This window comes from Terrapene carolina, unplaced genomic scaffold (assembly GCF_002925995.2).
Source record: "Terrapene carolina triunguis isolate 2854851 unplaced genomic scaffold, T_m_triunguis-2.0 Scaffold419, whole genome shotgun sequence".
In the NCBI taxonomy this organism is placed as follows: Eukaryota; Metazoa; Chordata; order Testudines; family Emydidae; genus Terrapene; species Terrapene triunguis.
In genome coordinates, this window is record NW_020664770.1 from 116057 (window position 1) to 135130 (window position 19074).

Sequence of the window (19074 nt, forward strand, 5' to 3'; positions counted from 1 at the left end):
TCTTCGGATGCATATGCATCCGAAGAAGTGGGTTGTAGCCCACGAAAGCTTATGCTCTAATAAATTTGTTAGTCTCTAAGGTGCCACAAGTACTCCTGTTCTTTTTGCGGATACAGACTAACACGGCTGCTACTCTGAAACCTGTCATTATAAGGCTTGTTTGAATTCCAGAGCATTAAAATAAACTACCCTGATTAGAAATGTCGACTTTTAGTTGAATGTTTCTAACTCAAGAATGGTTTGTTGCCTCCACTTCCGACTTGCCACGTGGTTGGCTCTCCCTGAAAACCTGCATTCCAGGCTATTTGTGAGAAACCGGGCTGCAATTAAGCAAGTCGATGAGTAATTTTTGGAAGATGTAGTCCAGAGGAAGGATGGGCTAGCACGATGATCCTGAGACTGGGGCTTACAAGCCACAAGTGGCTCTTTAATGTGTTTCCGGCAACTCTTTGCAGCACGTGCTATTAAAACACAGGGTGATTTAATTATTAACCAATCTAAGTTATTAACCAATCAGAATGCTTTTACAGTAGAACTTCAGAGCTCCGAACACCTCAGGGACAGAGGTTGGTTGTAACTCTGAACAAAATGTTATGGCTGTTCTTTCAAAAGTTTACATTGAACATTGACTTGGCAGCTTTAAAACTTCACTATGCAGAAGAAAAATGCTGCTTTCCCTTTATTTTTTTAGTAGTTTACATTTAACACAGTACTGTACTGTATTTGCTTTTTTTTTATTTTATTTTTTTTGTCTTTTCGCCACTGCTGCCTGATTGCGTACTTCTGGTTCCAAATGTGGTGTACGGTTGACTGGTCAGTCTGTAACTCTGGTGTTCGTAACTCTGAGGTTCTACTGTACTATGTTATGAACCAATTAAGTTATTAAACTTGCACTAAGTTATTAACCAGTCAGGATGCTTTTACTATGATCACGTGTTTCCTTGCTCATGAAGAGCGGTTGTAGGGCTCAATAAGCATGGTTTAAATAACGTTAAGACTTCTGTCACTACAACTGTAGTTGATAAAATAATAATGCTTGATCAATCATTTTACTGTGAGAATTATATATAATTCCCCCCGTCATACTATTTAAATCTGAATATATAGTACTATAATAAATGAAACAATGGATTCACGCTGCTGTGGCTCTTTTGAGTAATGCTGATCACTAATTTGGCTCCTGACCCTCTGAGGTCTGATTATCACTGAGCTAGTGGTTAGGGCACTGGACTGGGTCCCAAGATATCTGTGCTCATGTTTCGACTCTGTCATATTCTTCTTGTGGGACTTTAGGCAGGGAGTTCTCAAAGTCCCCTAAGGGAGACAGCAAGCTGAATTGCACTGCGAACTGAAGCCTATTGATTTCAATAGTAATTAGGCACCTAAGTACAACAGAACCTCAGAGTTCGGAACACCTCAGGAACGGAGGTTGTTCGTAACTCTGAACAAAACATTGTGGTGTTTCTTTCAAAAGTTTACAACTGAATATTGACTTAATACAGCTTTGAAACTTTACTATGCAGAAGGAAAATGCAGCTTTTAACCATCTTAATTTAAACGAAACAAGTACAGAAACAGTTTCCTTATCTTGTCAAATCTTTTTGTTTAAACTTTCCCTTCATTTTTGTAGTAGTTTACGTTTAACACAGGACTGTACTGTATTTGCTTTTTTGTTGTTTTTTGTCTCTACTGCTGCTTGATTGCATACTTCTGGTTCCAAATGAGGTGTACGGTTGACTGGTCAGTCTGGAACTCTGGTGTTTGTAACTCTGAGGTTCTCCTGTACCTTTGAAGAGCTGGAACTCAGTTCCCAGCTCCCTTAGTCTTCTTTGAATATCTGGCATTTAGTTTCTATGGGTCTCAGTTCCCATCTGTAAAACAGGGATGGTCCTGGTTCTTTTGTCTACTTAGATTGTAAGCTGTGTAGGGCAGGGAATGTCTCTCGGTCTTTACAGCGCCTGGTGCAATGGGGCCTTGGTCTCAGGTGGCGCTACTGAAATATAAGTATAGTTTGGCCTGGATTCACAGATCCGTCCCCTGTAAGTACAGAAGCGAAATCCTCATGCTTTTACAAACTCAGCTACTACTGTGGCGGGGCCTATAGGAACAGATTCATGTGTTTAGGTCTCACTGACTATGAGAATTAGCTTTGATCGATCTATTTATTTTTTAAATAAATGGAATAAGCAGCGCATGCGGTGGGAGCGAGAGATTTCAGAATGGCTCCTCTTTATTGAGTGCGAAGTGACTTCCTGTTCCTTTCGCCCCTTTGCTGCGAGCGCAAAGAAATTGCATTGCATCGTGCAGGAATTTCCACACTGGGTCAGACTCCTCGTCTATCGCTTTCCATCTGCATCAGTGGCCAATACCAGATACTTCACAGGAAGGGGGACATGATTCAAAGCCTTAAGCCTTGTATACACACCCGGTAGTTGTACTGCTTTAACTATACTGGTGTAGTTAAACCAGAACAACCTCCCTAGCCTGGAGGCAGTAATACCGATATACAAGTGCCTATGCTGTGATAGCTTATTCCATACGAGAAGGGGATTTTACCAGTACAGTAAAACCTCAGAGTTACGAACACCTCAGGAATGCAGGTTGTTTGTAGCTCTGAAATGTTCATAACTCTGAACAAAACGTTATGGTTCTGTCAAAAGTTTACAATTGAACACTGACTTAATACAGCTTTGCAACTTTACTATGCAGAAGAAAAATGCTGCTTTCCCTTTTTATTTTAGTAGTTTATGTTTAACACAGTACTGTCCTGTATTTGCTTTTTTTGGTCTCTGCTGCTCCCTGATTGCGTACTTCCGGTTCCAAAGGAGGTGTGTGGTTGACTGGTCAGTTCATAACTCTGGTGTTCATAACTCTGAGGTTCTCCTGTATAAGTATTTCTGTAAAAAAAAAAAATCACTTCCCTAACTGAAATGTTCTACCAATACTAAATCAGAGTATAGCCCGTACCTAAATAGATCACTTCATCCAGGCAGCCTGACAGCTGTTTCTTTAATCTAGTGGTCCCCAAACGGTGAGGTATGGCACAGAGGAACACTCGGGGGAGGGGGGGTGCGACAGGGTCCAGACCAGCCCCCATGGGGGGCAGGGAGGGAACACCACTTAGCCCCACTCTGCCTCCAGCCCCAACCCCAGCCATAGTTCCAGTGTTGGCCACCAGCTTCCAGTCCCATTCCTGACCACGGCCCCAGCCACAGCTCCAGCCCTGGCCCCGACTGCGGCTCTACTCCTGGCCACGGCTCCTGATCATGGCTCTGAGGGGGGCGCAGACCAGGTAAGGTGGGGGCATGACTGAAGAAGTTTGGGGACCACTGCTTTAATCCATGCACAGTGCTTAGACCTCATGGTGATAAACTCTGTCAGTCCCTAATACAGCCAAATACTTAAACACATGAGTAGTTTCATTAACATTGATTGAGATTTCTCACATGCTTAAACTTCAGTATTTTTGTCCTAGGTGCTTTTCACATTGTTTCATATAGCAGACAATCTTAAAGGCAGGAGGAGAACTAAAATATTGAATAGGTTGCTTTGATCCGGACACAATTTTTCATTACTGACGCTGGCAAAGAAACTTGATAGTGGTTAGGCTGCTGGAGCGCTAAGAACACTGCTGATCACGCTGACCAACATTGTACCATTGTTTCCATGTACTCCCGGGTCTGTCTTTCTGTATCCATCTGTTGTCTCTTGTCTTAAACTGAGATTGTATACTCTTGTCTCCTGTTCCATGTTTGTACAGCGCCTAGCACAAAGGGCTCCTGGTCCTTGACAGGAGCTCCTAGGCACTACAGTAATACAAATAAATAATAGTAATTAGAAAAGTAAAAAGTGAAGAATACAGTCTGTGATGGCCCAGTGCCATTTATTCATTGTTTTCAGTGACTGGAGCAAAGAAAGATACTGCCGTGTAGGTAGTTCTTTCATCAGTGGGTGATTTCTGTGTCCACTGCACACATAGGGCAGATTCTGCTACACGTATTCATATTGAATAGTAGTTGGGAAACATAAGAATTGCCAGACTGGGTCTGTGCCAAGGTCCATCTAGCCCAGTATCCTGTCTCTGACAACGTTCCAGAAGATGTCAGAGCTTTGCTGTAGCAGATGTGGGATAATCTGCCCCCAGACAGATCTCATCCTGGTGTCTAATGCGAGATTCCTTCTGCCCCACAACATAAGATGTTTACAAGCAGGAATCAGGCTCACCGATTTTTAATTTTAAAATAAGTGGGATTGAGACATCACCAGACTATGAAATTAAACGAGCGCTGAGCAATCTAATAATGGCTTAAAAACATCCAACTTGCATATTTTCCCAGTGGCTTTGAAATTGTTGTGGAATTAATCTGCCAGGGAAAATGCACTATCCACAGCCAAGCTATCATCCTTAGGGATAGGCCAAACTCTGATTCCCTTGCTGTGAATAGTATTTCACTCCCTGATTAATTAATGCCATTGATTTTGGGGGGAAAATTGCGATTGTTTACTCTAGAAAGTAGATGACTATAAGGGGACATAATTGTCCTAACACCTAGGTACCATATTCATAGACCAGGATCCCCTTGTACTAGTTGCTGTACAAGCACATTGTTAAATGCTGATCTTGAATCCAGGCCCACAGGGTTTTCGGGAAGCAGCCCTGGGATGCTTCACCAGTGATACTCAGACCTCAGTGGTTTTATATCTATATATATATGTATATATATTTCTCAAAGCAAATAATAACTTAGTGCAAGTTGCTAACTTAATTGGTTAATTACATAGTAAAAGCATCCAGGTTGCTTAATAACTTAGATTGGTTAATAATTAAATCACACAGTGTTTTAATATTGTGTGCTGCAAAGAGCCGGAGTTGGAGTGCCTGGGATTGGGAACTCACTGACTTGGTTGGGCCAGCTGCCAGGGTTCTATGACCCACTTCCTGACTGGCCACATAGTCTTGGCCCTGATTGCCTGGTGACTCTATATAAATTTCCTGTTTTGCCTCTAGCCTTGTCTGTGCAACAGGCCATTGCCTTGCTAGTGCTGGCCTCACCTGACCCTGCCTTGCCCTTGCTGTGCCTTCCCCTTGGATTGGATCTCACCATGATCAGACTTCTTGCATGAACTCTGTTCAGGACTCCCTTTTGCCCCACCTTACTGCCGGACATTACCCACAGAACAAAAAGACAGTCTCTGCCCTAAGGGTCTTAGAAACTTAGTATGAAACAGGAGACAACAGAGGTGTATGAACACAGGCGCTGGCTTCCAATTGTCCTGGGGGGTGCTCAACCCCCGCTCAGCGCCAAGCCCTGCCCCCACTCCATTCCTTCCCCCAATGCCCCATGCTCACCCCACCTCTTCCTGCCCCAGCTCTGCCCCCAGTCTGCCCCCACTCCACCCCTTCCCCCAATGCCCCACCCCACATCTTCCCGCCCCTGCTTTGCTCCCGCCCTGCCTCTTCCCGCACCCTTCCCTGAGCGCGCCCCCTCCCTGCTCCTCCCCCTCCCTCCCAACTCCTCCTGCACACCTTGGAATAGCTGATCCATGGGGGGCAGGAGGCACTGGGAGGGAAGGGGAGGAGTTGATCGGCCAGACCGCTGGTGGGCAGGAGACACTGGGAGGGAAGGGGGGAGCTTGGCTGCTAAGCACCCATTAATTTTTTTCTATGGGTGCTCCAGCCCTGGAGCACTCATGGAGTCAGCGCCTATGGGTATGGACAAGCATGGGAATACAAGGAAACAATGAGACAATATTGGTCAGCGTGATAGACAACGGTCTCTGCACATCAACAAAGACCAAAACATTGTTGAGGTTTGTTTGTTTTTTGACATCGCAGCAAAGTAGAGTTTTGAGAAGTTTTGAGAAGTGGAAAATGAGGTAGTGCTGCAGGAATTTCTGTTCTTCCTGTCTTGTAGCAAAAGAAGAAGGCGGGATCACTTGACGATTACCTGTTCTGTTCATTCCCTCTGAAGCACCTGCCTTGGCCACTTTCAGAGAACAGGATACTGGGCTAGATAGAACTAGAGCCATTCTAATGAAAAGGGGACATGCAATGAAATGAAAAGGTGGGAAATTTCAAAACCAATAAAAGGAAATACTTTTTTGTGCCACCTGGAATTAGCCTGCGGAACTCATTGCTACAGGAAGTTGTTGAGGACAAGAACACAGCAGGATTTATTTGGCGAACAAGAATATCCAGAACTGTTATAATGAACAACAACACATTCTGTCAGGGATAGTAAACCTCATGCTTCATGGCTTAAGCCAATCTCTAAAGTGCTACCCCTGGTGTAAATGACAACACAAGGGAAAAAGCCTCTGGTGTGGGTGAGGGAGTGGAGAATTCTGATTTGGGTTCCAAGTGTAAAAAGAGGACTACAAGGTCAAGACAGAGGAGAATTAGCCCCACAAGAGGCTGGCGCCGTTTATTCTGAAAAGATAACAACTGCCTGAATCTTTACATTTATTTCAGTGGGACAGCAGTTGGAGTAAACAAGAGCATAATCCAGCTGTGGCTTTTCAGATGTTTTGTCTCACAAAAGGGTTGGGAAGGAGATTCTAAACATATTAAATAAACTGTTAAAAGCCTAATTTAGTTAGGAAGGAAAGAATGGCTCAGTGGTTTGGGTTGCCCGCCTTAAATTTAGGTCATATAGGTTCAATTCTCTTTATGTCTACACTACAGACTTTACAATGGCGCTGTGCCGCTATAAGGTCTCCCGTGTCGAGTTCTCCTGTGGGCATAATTAAACCACCCTTAAGGAGCAGGGATAGCTTTGTCAGCGGGAGCACAGCTCCTGACGACGATGCGCTGTCCACACCAACGCTTTTTGTCGCTAAAATTTTTGTTGTTCAGAGTTGTTTTTTTCCACACCCCGGAGCAACAAAAGTTTTAGCCACAAAAATGCCAATGTAAACATAGCCTAGGCAAATACAATTTAGATGGGGCTACTATAAGGTGGGTGCATAACTGGCTGGATAACCGTACTCAGTAGTTATTAATGGTTCCCAATCCTGCTGGAAAGGTATAACAAGTGGGGTTCCGCAGGGGTCTGTTCTGGGACCAGCTCTGTTCAATATCTTCATCAACGACTTAGATATTGGCATAGAAAGTACCCTTATTAAGTTTGCAGATGATACCAAACTGGGAGGGATTGCAACTGCTTTGGAGGACAGGGTCATAATTCAAAATGATCTGGACAAATTGGAGAAATGGTCTGAGGTAAACAGGATGAAGTTTAACAAAGACAAATGCAAAGTGCTCCACTTAGGAAGGAAAAATCAGTTTCACACATACAGAATAGGAAGAGATTGTCTAGGAAGGAGTACAGGAGAAAGGGATCGCGGGGTTATAGTGGACCACAAGCTAAACATGAGTCAACAGTGTGATGCTGTTGCAAAAAAAGCAAACATGATTCTGGGATGCATTAACAGGTGTGTTGTGAGCAAGACACGAGAAGTCATTCTTCTACTCTACTCTGCGCTGGTTAGGCCTCAACTGGAGTATTGTGTCCAGTTCTGGGCACCGCATTTCAAGAAAGATGTGGAGAAATTGGAGAGGGTCCAGAGAAGAGCAACAAGAATGAGTAAAGGTCTTGAGAACATGACCTATGAAGGAAGGCTGAAAGAATTGGGTTTGTTTAGTTTGGAAAAGAGAAGACTGAGAGGGGACATGATAGCAGTTTTCAGGTATCTGAAAGGGTGTCCTAAGGAGGAGGGAGAAAACTTGTTCACCTAAGCCTCTAAGGATAGAACAAGAAGCAACGGGCTTAAACTGCAGCAAGGGAGGTTTAAGTTGGACATTAGGAAAAAGTTCCTAACTGTCAGGGTGATTAAACACTGGAATAAATTGCCTAGGGAGGTTGTGGAATCTCCATCTCTGGAGATATTTAAGAGTAGGTTAGATAAATGTCTACCAGGGATGGTCTAGACAGTATTTGGTCCTGCCATGAGGGCAGGGGACCGGACTCGATGACCTCTCGAGGTCCCTTCCAGTCCTAGAATCTATGAATCTAAGCTCCAAAGCTTGTCTCTCACCAACAGAAGTTAGCCCAATAACAGATATTATCTCACCCCACCTTGTCTTGCTCATCATTGGAATTGGAAAAGGTTCAGAAAAGGGCAACAAATATTATTAGGGGTATGAAACAGCTTCCATAGGAGGGGAGATTAATCAGACTGGGACTTTTCATCTTGGAAAAGAGACAACTATGGGTGCATATGATAGAGGTCTATAAAATTGTGTGTGGAGAAAGTAAAGAAGGAAGTGTTATTTACTCCTTCTCATAACACAAGAACTAGGGGTCACCAAATGAAATTACTAGGCAGCAGGTTTAAAACAAACAAAAGGAAGTATTTCTTCATACAACACACAGTCAACCTGTGGAACTCTTTGCTGGAGGATGTTGTGAAGGCCAAGACTATAACAGGGTTCAAAAAAGAACTAGATAAGTTCATGGAGGATAGGTCCATCAAAGGCTATTAGCCAGGATGATCAGGTGTCCCAAGCCTCTGTTTGCCAGAAGCTGGGAATGGGCAACAGGGGATGGATCACTTGATGATTGCCTGTGCTGTTCATTCCCTCTAGGGCACCTGGCATTGGCCGCTGTCAGAAGACAGGATACTGGGCTAGATGGGCCATTAGTCTGACCCAGTATGGCCCTTCTTACGTTTTTATCATAGGTCATTTAGACTGTTTGTGCCTCAGTTTCCCATGGAGCTACCCTGCGTCCCAGCAGTGCTGGGAGGAGGATGCCGAGGCTAGATGGAAGCTTGTCTGATATTGGGATACCATGGTGCTGTGGGCTGCAGCTAGAGACACATCTGGAACGAGCACTAGGTTCTGCCAGGGAGCGGAGGGGCCGGGGAAAGCGGAGTCTGTCTCGGCTGCCTCTAGAGGGCTCTGGCTGCGCTCTGTGTTTCCTCCGGCCCGGATACCGGGGTTTGGTTTCCGGAGCGAGACGGGGTGACTGGTAGTGGCGGCGGGCGCCAGCTCTATTGTGACCCGAGATCTCAGACTGAGCCGCTGCTGCGGTGGGTCGGAAACCTGCGTTAACCCCGCTCTGTGCCCAGTCGGGGGGACTTTCTGCGGGGGCTGGAACCAGCCCCTGGGGCAGCCCCGGGCTCTGCCGACCCCAGCCCCTGAGCCGGAGCCTGCAGGTGAGGGGAGAGACCCGGGGGAAAGGGCTGGGGCCAGGCAGGAAAGTGACTCTGCACCACCGGCCCCTCCTCGCCCCAGCTCTGCTCCCGGGCGGGGCGGGGGTCTGCGAGTCCCAGCTCTGCTCCCGGGGGGGGGGGCGGGGGTCTGCGAGTCCCAGAGCTGCTGCCCTCCCTGACCCCCCCAGGCTCTGCCCCCCTGAGCGCCTGCAGGAGCCGAGCCAGCTCCGGGAGAGCGAACGCCCCGGGCCGGGCCAGGGACCGAGTCTCCCAGCCCGAGGGGAGGGGGCGGGAGGGACACAGGGGGAGAGACTGGCAGGAGCAATCAGTGGGGTGGGACGTTATTATGGGCTCCCAAGGGGCCCAGTTTTGTGCCCACTCTCTGGGTGACGAATCTTGCCAGTGACGCATGGTTAGAGCATTCCCCTTTGGGGGGTTCCCCCAGGCCTGGAAACAGGGCTTGCTGGGGGTTCCCCACATCTCCCCAAACAAAGGGGGTGGGGATGAACCCAGAGCACCTCTGGGGACCAGGGTATTGCAGGGAGTCAGAGGCCACCGGGGAGGGGAGGGGGATTTTGGAGGACCATGTCTGGGAGGAGAGGTGGTGGGGACAGCCCGTAGCACTGCAGGTAACATGGGGTGAGCCCTTGGTAACGGGCAGCAGGTTGTTGTGGGTGTAGGGGGATCCTGAGGCAGGCTGGGGTTGGCCTTGTAGGAATCTGGGGAGGGTTGTAGGGAAGCTGGGGCAGCCCCCCTCATTTTACCCCTCTCCTCACCAGCCTCCCCAATTCTGTCCTGTTCCCTTTCAGTCCCTACCCCTCCTTCTGTCCCCATGGGCAGGCTATAGACCCTTCTATTCAGCCCCCTGCTTGTTATCACCCTCCCGCAGGCTGCTGCTGGGGTTCAGAGGGAGCAGAGAGCCCTCCCAGCTGCCTAACCCAGCACCATACACTCCCCCCCCCCCGTTTCTGCCAGGGAGCAGGGATCTTTGCTGGGAGCAGGGCAGGACCGAACTGCCAGTCATGAAAGTGTCACACTGGGAAGCCCTGGGAGCCAAACCTGCCCAGACCCATTTACTGCAGCGTCCCTGGGCAGATTCACTTTCCCATGAACAAGGTGAGGAGCAGAGAGAGAGGAAAAGTCAGTTCTGCCTGGTCCCCGCGCTGCTCTGCCTGTGCCCAAGGGGAATCCCCCAAAACAGGCAGCTTCTTGGGTTCCGCACGTGAGTCCGAGACTCTATTCCTGGCAGGGTTTAAAAATGTTTGGATGGCTTTAGTCCTGGTGGGAGGGGCCGGGTCTGCTAAAGTGACACGGGGCTCATCTACACTAGAAGCGCTGCAGCGGCGCAGCTGCATAGGGCATCTGGTGAAGATGCTCTAAGCTGACGGGAGCGAGCTGTCCTGTCAGCATAATAAAACCATCTCCGCAAGAGGCGGTAGCTAAGCCGGTGGGCAAAGCTCTGCCACCCACATAGCGCTGTCCACACTGGCACGTAGGTCAGTGTAATTTACATCGTTCAAGGGGCGTGGCTTATTCACCCCCCGAGCGACATAATTACACCGACATAACCTGTCGTTGTAGACAAGCCCTCAGCGTTTTCCCAGCAAGGCAGAGCCATAGGTGCTGGAACAATTTTTATAGTGGGGGTGCTGAAAGCCAGTAAACAAAACTGTAAACCCTGTAAATGATGGAAATGACTTCAAACCAAGCATCCCCAGCACCCATGGCAGAGCCTAGTGTCTGTCTGCAAGGAAAAAGCCTAGGGGGTGAAGTGGACTAAAGCACCTTCTAGAACTTCCCCAGTCACCGGCTGCAGCATAACAGGCCCTTTTCTCTCCAGATCATCCCAACCTGCCTGGGGCATGGAGCAAGTTCTGTTCAGCTCAGTGAGGGTATTTTTAGTGAGCTGCTGGAGGAGGAAAGGGACAGCAAATGCAGCAGGGGAAGGAAGGGAGGGACATGACAAGTCTGTTGTGACTTGTGTGACTCCGGGTCTGAGTTTTGGGAACAGGCCTGTTGGGGAGAGTGTAGAATTCACCTGTCAATGGAACAAACCCTGGAATACCTGGAACTCAGCCCTTTCCTCTGTATGGCAGGGAGCTCTCAGGGTCCGTCCACACTTAAACACTACAGTGACACCGCTGCAGCTCCACTGCTGTAGGGCTTCTGTGTAGACGCTCACTACATGATGGGAGGGGTTCTCCCGTCACTGTAGCTAATCCACATCCATCGACTGAGCGCTGTCTAGGTTAGGTTAGCTTGGCTTCACTACATCTCTCAAGGGTGTGGATTTTTCACACCCCTGACCAACATAGTTAGACCGATGTAAGTTTTCAGTGTAGACCAGCCCTGTGGGTCCCAAACACGGGACTGATCAGCCGCTACAGAGCTGGGTTGGCCAAAGAGAGGAAAGTGCAGGGTGAGGCGGCGTGTTGTTGGCTGATTTGTGTGGGAGGTGGGTCTGCAATGAGCAGGGACAAAGAGCCACCGTCTAGGCCCGAGTGGCAGACTCATCCCCTGGTATACCTGCATGAAGCCAGGTCTGTTCTCTGAGGGGCGTTGTCGTGGTGTTACTGTCTCCAAACACCCCCTCATGGCATGGCCCTGCAGGCACCCCACCTTCTGGTTCCCCTTCTCAGGCTCCACAGCACGTTCTTCTGTGTCCAATATTACCCCTACCCTTTATTATCCCACACGGTACAAAATTGCCCCTAACACAGTCCATTCCCCCTGTCCCCCGGTACACACAGCTCCTTCGACACAGTTGAACGACACACCTCATACCCTGCTCAGGCATCTCTCACCTGCCCCTGCTGCCTCTTTCAGTCTCTTCTCAGCTGTCTCTTGCCTGCCCCTTTCCTGAATCTTTCTCCCCAGCAAACCTTTCTAATTCTCTGCAGCTTCCCCCCTGCACCTCAGCAAGGATCTTCCTTGGGAGCCCTTCACTGGGAGCCGACCTCCTGCTCCCAGGTCTCCATGGATTAGCCCCAGTGGGACACACCTGTGCTGCTAGGGTGACCAGGTAGCAAGAATGAAAAATTGGGAGCGGGGTGTATATAAGACAAAGCCCCTGCTATCAGGAGGTCTGGCCACCCGAGGTATAGGGGTGCTGGACCCACTTCTTTTCCAAGGAGCCAGCCACTCAGTGACAGGTGCAACATATGGGAGATGGGCAGCAGGTACTGAGCAGGGGGCGTTTGTCGTTACAGCCGCTGGTGACGTTAGAGGAGGCGACTGTTTCACCATGGAGCCCTGGGTGATGCTGGATCCGCGGCAGAGAGCCCTGTACCGGGACGTCATGCAGGAAAGCTATGAGACCCTGATGTCCCTGGGTGAGGAACTCTTTTCATTTCTCCCTTCTCTTCTCTCCAACTTAAATCCACTCCTTCCTGCCCCCCCCTCCTTTCCCCTCTCCATGAAGACGGGACCGGGAGGAGAAGAAAGGCAGGGAGCTGCAGCCTAGGAAGCCAGATGTGAGGAAGCAGGTATCATGCCGGTGTGGCTAGAAAGCCCCACAGGAATCCTTGGTGCTGATTGAGTATTAAACGTTTCATGAATCCTAAGCAAGTTGCCACAGAGCACTGTGCTTTGCTGATAGCGAAGGGCAGACTGAGGAGCTGTCGTAGGATTAAGAAGCGGCAGGAAGTAGCCAGGGGCTGTATAAGTGGAAAGGACGCAGGGCTCGAGGTGGTCCACAGTTCTCAAACCAGATGGTTTTTCTTAGGAAGAGTCGGCTTCCGCCTCCCCCCCCCCCAAAAGATTTTTTCCCCCAAAAAATTTTAAAATTTTTTTTTTGGGGGGGGGGGGGGGGGGCAAAAGAAGCCACTTTTTTTGGATACTTGTTTTCCCGAAATTTGTATCAAAGCCATTATCAACAGTGTTTTTTTGTTTCCCAAGAAATGGAATTTTGGGGGGGAAATTGAGTTAAAAAAAATGTGGGACACTGAGATGAAAACAACTTTGCAATCTGTTGCCTGAATATTGATTTATTTGTTCATTTTTCAACCCACTCTCTCCGTGGGAGCTGGAGTCTGTGGCAGGAAGGGTCTGACGCCAGGGCAAGGGGATACCGGGGAGAGGCAGAGGGGACCGGACGACGACCGAAACCGTGGAGCAAGGAGGGGGCTGAGGACAGAGGCCACAAGTCCAGAGGCGGAGCTGGCAGATCCAAGAGTGCGGTGGGAGGAGGACGCGGAGGGACGGCCTGGGGGAAATGAGGTCAGGGCTGTGGCAGTGGAGAGTGCAATGAGGATGTGTTTGGGGGATAGATCAGGCCAGGAGCTGGTTGCTAGCTCGGCTAGTGGAGAGGGGGAAGTTGGGCTGGATGGAAGCAGAGCCCAGAAGCCCAGAACCTCAAAGGTATTTAGGAGCTGGGCTGGAGAGGGATGGAGGGAGAGGAGAGATGGAGAAATCATCTAGAATGGAGGAGAACAAAGGCCTGCCTGAAAGGGGAGGCGCCAGAGGAAAGAGATTTTGGCAGGGGATAAGAAGGGCTGGCAGGCAGGAGGCGATGCGGTTTGAAAGGAGGAAACCGAAGAAACTGAGGAGGCGAACTGAAGATCTGAGGTGAAGTAGGGATACTGTCAGTTTCCCGGTTCAGTAACCAGGAGGAACTGGCTGGATGGCGTCTGTCAGGGCCCCAAACTGCCCAGGCTAATGCATGAGAATTCAGGCACCTTGGATGGTCCCAGACATACTAACATTGGTTGTAGGTGCTTGGACCCCCCCTCCCACCACAAACAGCTCTGGGTTGGCTCTCCCAGCATTTGCAGGAGAGCATCATTAGCTCTTTTTTTTTTTTTTTTTTTTTTTTTTACAGAGGAGGCCCGGGGTAAAATGAGTGGAAGAACCAGGAATTAAACCTGGGTCTCCTTACTGACCACATTGCCGCTCCTCGGCTGCTGTGAACGGTCCGTAATACAGCCCTGCGAACAACAGCAAACTGAAATCTGTGTCATTTATAGATTTAGTGCAAAATCTGCTTTTTTTATTGATAGTCTACACGCTCTAGGCCGGGGGAAGGAAGGTGTCCGCAGAATCAGAGGACAGAAGGGGAGGATGGCTCGGCCTAGCGCAGAGCGGGATGACACAGTCAAGGCCTTTGGTCTACACCAGAGAATGAAGCCATTCGAGCTGAACAGCTGTAATCCCAAGGGGCTCAGTGCTGGCCTGGCTTACTGAACCACTGCAGGTTTGTCCTGCATTCACCTCCCAAACGGCAGTGCCCTCTGGGTAGCCTCTCCGATAGCTGGAGAGTCCACTGACGCTGCTGTGAGTTTTGCTACGGCAGCTTCGAGTGACCCCAACCGAGATTGGGGTTCTGTTGTACTTTGCCCCACCCTCAAACCTAGCCGATGGGGATGCCAGCTCTGAAGAGCTTGTACCTCAAACAGATAAAGGGAGGGAGGGAAAACAGAGGCAGTGACTCGCCCGAGGTCACCCAGGAATAGAATCTGGGCATCCCGACTGCCAGCCCAGCGCAGTGTCCACAGGACTGGCTGTGGTTCAGCCGCAGGACTTGTCGGGCAGTTCTGGCTAGCTTACCTTCACCGCGGCACTAACACCGTGGTGGGGTGTGGATCAGCGTTCACGTCGCCCTCCCCGTCAGTACCCGGCCCGGGGAAGCTAATGATCCAACCAATGGGCCCAATTCGGTGATGAACCCTGGTCACATGCCCCCTGAGGCATGTCGCACATACGCTAAGAAGACTAATGCAGGTCAGACTTCAGCCCTGGAAAGTCCTTACTCGCATAGCCCGGGTCATAACTGTGCGCAGCACGTTTGCAAGCGGACCCAGGGCGTGCTACAAGCGTGCGGGGAGGTTGAAACAGCTCTTAGCACGGTTAATTTCTCTGGTGCAGTCAAGGCCGCAGAGTGGACAGAACAGCAACATCTATGGTCATCTTCTAGGGCTGGGCAGGCTATAAAGACCAGAGGATGGGCCAGAGGACAGGAGGTTTGGAGGAGATGGACAGAGAGGAACGACAGTAAGCGAGTGTAAAAGAAGAAGGCACAGACTTGAAGGCTGTGAGCTTGGAGTCAGTAGAGATAAGGGGAGAAAGAGACCAGAGGAGTTAGGGAAGTTGTGAGCAGCAGGGGCAGGAGGATGAACTGGGGGACAGGGAAATGAGATGAGGCCTGGATCGGAAAGAGAGAGGAGAACACATCACAGAGACCAGGCCAGGAGAGAGGGATTCAGCTGTTGAACAGCTGAGCCAGCAAAGAGCTGGGGAACAAAAGAGACCCCCAGGACAAGGGGGCAGCCAGAGAGGCAGAATCAGAGAGCAAGGAGCTGGAGTAGAGACACCTAATGAACCCTGATATCACCTGTTTTTCCCCCACGAGCACTATTTCCGATTTCTAAACCCGACCTGATCTCCTGGATGGAACGAGGGGAGGAGCCGTCCGCCCGGGATTTCCAGGGACGGGAGAGCCCCCGAGGAGCCCACACAGGTGAGCAACCGGGTGAATCAGACTCCCCCGGCCCATCCACCTCGGTGAATGGGGCACAAACGACACAGCCGCTGGAATTCCCGTGAGCTCCCGGCTTCTGCCTCCTCCCACCCGGGTCAGGTTTGTAGTCCGCAGCAGGTGTTGTGGCTATAGCTGGTTGGAATTTGCTCATTAAAACTTTTTCTTTTTTTTAAGAGGGAGGACCAAAAAAAGGAGTGTTTTCACCAAAACAAACATTTTTGCAGGAAATCTTCATTTTGGTCAGAATTTCCACTTTTTCAACCCAAAACTAGAAAATCAAAATAATCTGCTTTTCTTTAAAAAAAAAAAAAAAAAAAAGATTTTGCAATAAAATTATTGGTTGGTTGGTTGATTTATGAAAACTGAACATTTTTAGAGACAGCTCAAAGTTTTAAACTGCAGATGGTTTTTCGAAAACTGAAAATTGAGAGAAAGGGATTTCAGACTAGATGTCCCAGTGGGTCCCTTTTTAGCTTTAAATTCTGTGACTTTTCTGACTTCAGGTTCTTACAGTGACATTTTTGGGGTAGGAAATGAAATAAAATTAAAAACCACCTAAAAAAAATTCCAACGAATCATAATTGTCGCTTTTCAACTAACTCCAGATGTGTATTTGTGGCAGACGTCAGTCATGGTTCCCCAACCGTCCTGGCTTGTACCTGGCAGCAGCTCCCTTCCCCGGAGTCTTCAGATGGGATGTGAAGGCAGAATAAACCCCTTCCTCTCTCTTCTTTGGGGAAATCCGGGTTCCTTTCCCCCCCCCACGCCCCTGTGCAGGGGGTGACTCATGCTTGGACTCTCTCTCCCTTTATCCCAGCAGCTGATGGTTTGGTGAGCGACAACGAGGAGGAGGATGCTGACGAGGAGGAAGAGGAGGAGGAAGGCTCAGAGGAGCTGGAACCACGCACGTCTCAGAACCCTGAGTGGGAAAAGAGCCCTGCCGACTCCGATGAACAAAAGAAAGCCCAGCCAGGGAAGAAGCATGACAAAGCCACGCAGCGCGGCCCAGGCCTGAGGAAGCCGAAGGGCACTGTGGCCCAGACTCGCTGTGGCGACTGCAGGAAGAGTTTCGAGTGTGGGGCGGCTGGGGGCCGGCAGCGGAAGGGCAAGCCGGCCAAGGAGCGCGCCAAACCCTTCCGCTGCCAGGACTGCGGCAAGAGCTTCATCTGGGCCTCGCACCTGGAGCGGCACCGGCGCATCCACACCGGCGAGCGCCCCTTCCGCTGCCCCGAGTGTGGGGAAAGCTACAGCCAGAGCTCCCACCTGCTGCAGCATCGCCGCACCCACACCAGCGACCGGCCCCACAAGTGCGGCGACTGTGGGAAGCGCTTTGCCCGGCCTGACGAGCTGGCCGCCCACCAGCAGGGCCACGCGGCAGACAAACCCCACAAGTGCAGCCACTGCGGCAAGGGCTTCATCTGGGCCTCCCACCTAGAGCGGCACCGGCGCATCCACACTGGTGAAAAGCCCTTCAAATGCCCCGAGTGCGGAGAATCCTTCAGCCAGAGCTCCCATCTGGCAAAGCACCGGCGCAGCCACACGGGGGAGCGCCCCTACCGCTGCCCGCACTGTGGGAAAAGTTTCTGTCAGAGCTCGGACCTAGCCCGCCACAAGCGGACCCACCTGGGAAAGAAACCCCTGCGCTGCGGCGACTGCGGGAAGTGCTTCCGGGCCGGCCCGGCCCTGGCCCGGCACCAGCGCTCCCACCGGCGGGAGAGGGCCCACCGCTGCGGTGACTGCGGCAAAGGCTTCGTCTGGGCCTCTCACCTGGAGCGGCACCGGCGGGTCCACACGGGCGAGCGCCCCTTCCCCTGCACCAGCTGCGGGGAGCGCTTCGCCCAGAAGGCCCACCTGCTCCAGCACCGCAAGACCCACTCCCCCGACCGGCCTTACAAGTGTGGGGACTGCGGCAAGCGCTTCGGGGACAACGCCGCCTTCCTGGCCCACCAGCAGGGCCATGCGGCGGAGAAGAGCTACAAGTGCGGCGACTGCGGGAAAGGCTTCGCCTGGGTCTCCCACCTGGAGCGGCACCGGCGCATCCACACCGGAGAAAAGCCTTTCAAATGCCCCGAGTGCGGGGAATCCTTCAGCCAGAGCTCGCATCTCACCAAGCACCAGCGCAGCCACCTGGGCAAGCGGCCCTACAAGTGTAGCGAGTGCGGGAAGGCCTTCGGCCTCACTCTCGACCTCATCATCCACCAGCGGACCCACATGGGTGGCAAACCCTATAAGTGCTCCCGGTGCAGGAAAGGATTCACCCGCCGGGCCAACCTCATCAAACACCAGCGGAGCCATGGGGAGGAGGAACCCTGAGGGGATGCACGGACTGGGCTGCAGGGTGGAGGGAGCCAAAGAGGGTTAGGATAAACATGACAGTCGGAGGCTAACAAGAGCGTGTGTGGCGGGGAACAGTATAAATGTGAGGCTCAGAGGCTAACCGGATAGAGGGACGGTATAGATGTGTTACTTGGTGGCTAATGAGGTGGGGGAGCAGTATAAAAGTGACACATGGAGGCTAATGGGGTGCGGGAACAGTAGAAATGTGATACATGGAGGCTAACAGTGGGGGAACAATATAAACGTGACACTCAGATGCAGTATAAATGACCCTTGGCGCAGCTGCCCTGGGATTCCCTGTGTCTCACGGTAGGGTTGCCAGTTTTGGTGGGATGTATTCCTGGAGGTTTCATCGCATGACATAATCTTTAATTAAAGATTAATCTTTAATTCCTGGAGATTCCAGGACAATCCTGGAGGGGTAACAAACCTAGTCCCTCAAAAGGCATTTCCAGATGTCTCAGAGCATGTCAACTGGCCTGGCCCGCCCCCAGTCACCGAGGGAGACAAAAAAACCTGGCAGGCCAGCTAGTCATTGCCCCCTGCTCCCCATTTGCTACGTGGTCCTGTGTAGGGATGATGGAAATTTAAACGAGAGTTACCATACGTCCGGATTTCCTCGGACATGTCCGGCTTTTTGGTGCTCAAATCCCCGTCCGGGGGGAATTTCCAAAAAGCCGGACATGTCTGGGTAAATAGGGAGGCATAAGCCAGGGTCTGCCGGCCCCAGCACGATCCGCCGGGTCCGCAGCGCAGCCCAGCCGTCCCGGCTACATTGCAGCGAGCTCGGGCGGGGGGGGGGGGGGGCTCGGGCTTTCCTCGCGGGCGGGGATCCCCCGGCCACTGGCGAACCCTTCCTGTGGCCCCGTTGCCCCGCGCGGCTCGGAACCCGGCACCACGGGAGCTGCTTCCAGGGACAACAGGCCAGGGAACGTGCTCGGAGGCGGCGTGTCCCGGGGCTACAGGGACCCGCGCCGCCCCGGTCGCCGCTGAGTGTCTGAAGCCCCCGCCAGGCAGAGGCTGACGGGTGAGCGGGGGTGCAGAGCAGGCGGGGTGGTGCAGAGGCTGCAGGGCGAGGAGGAGCAGGGCAGGCAGGGGCATAGAGG

At 51.1% G+C, this 19074-nt stretch overlaps 1 pseudogene; it reads left to right on the forward strand.

Moving 5' to 3' along the window:
* The window catches only part of LOC112119151, a 69485-nt pseudogene extending 50732 nt beyond the window's left edge, over nucleotides 1–18753 (forward strand).
* Nucleotides 18754–19074: the final 321 nt, after the last annotated feature.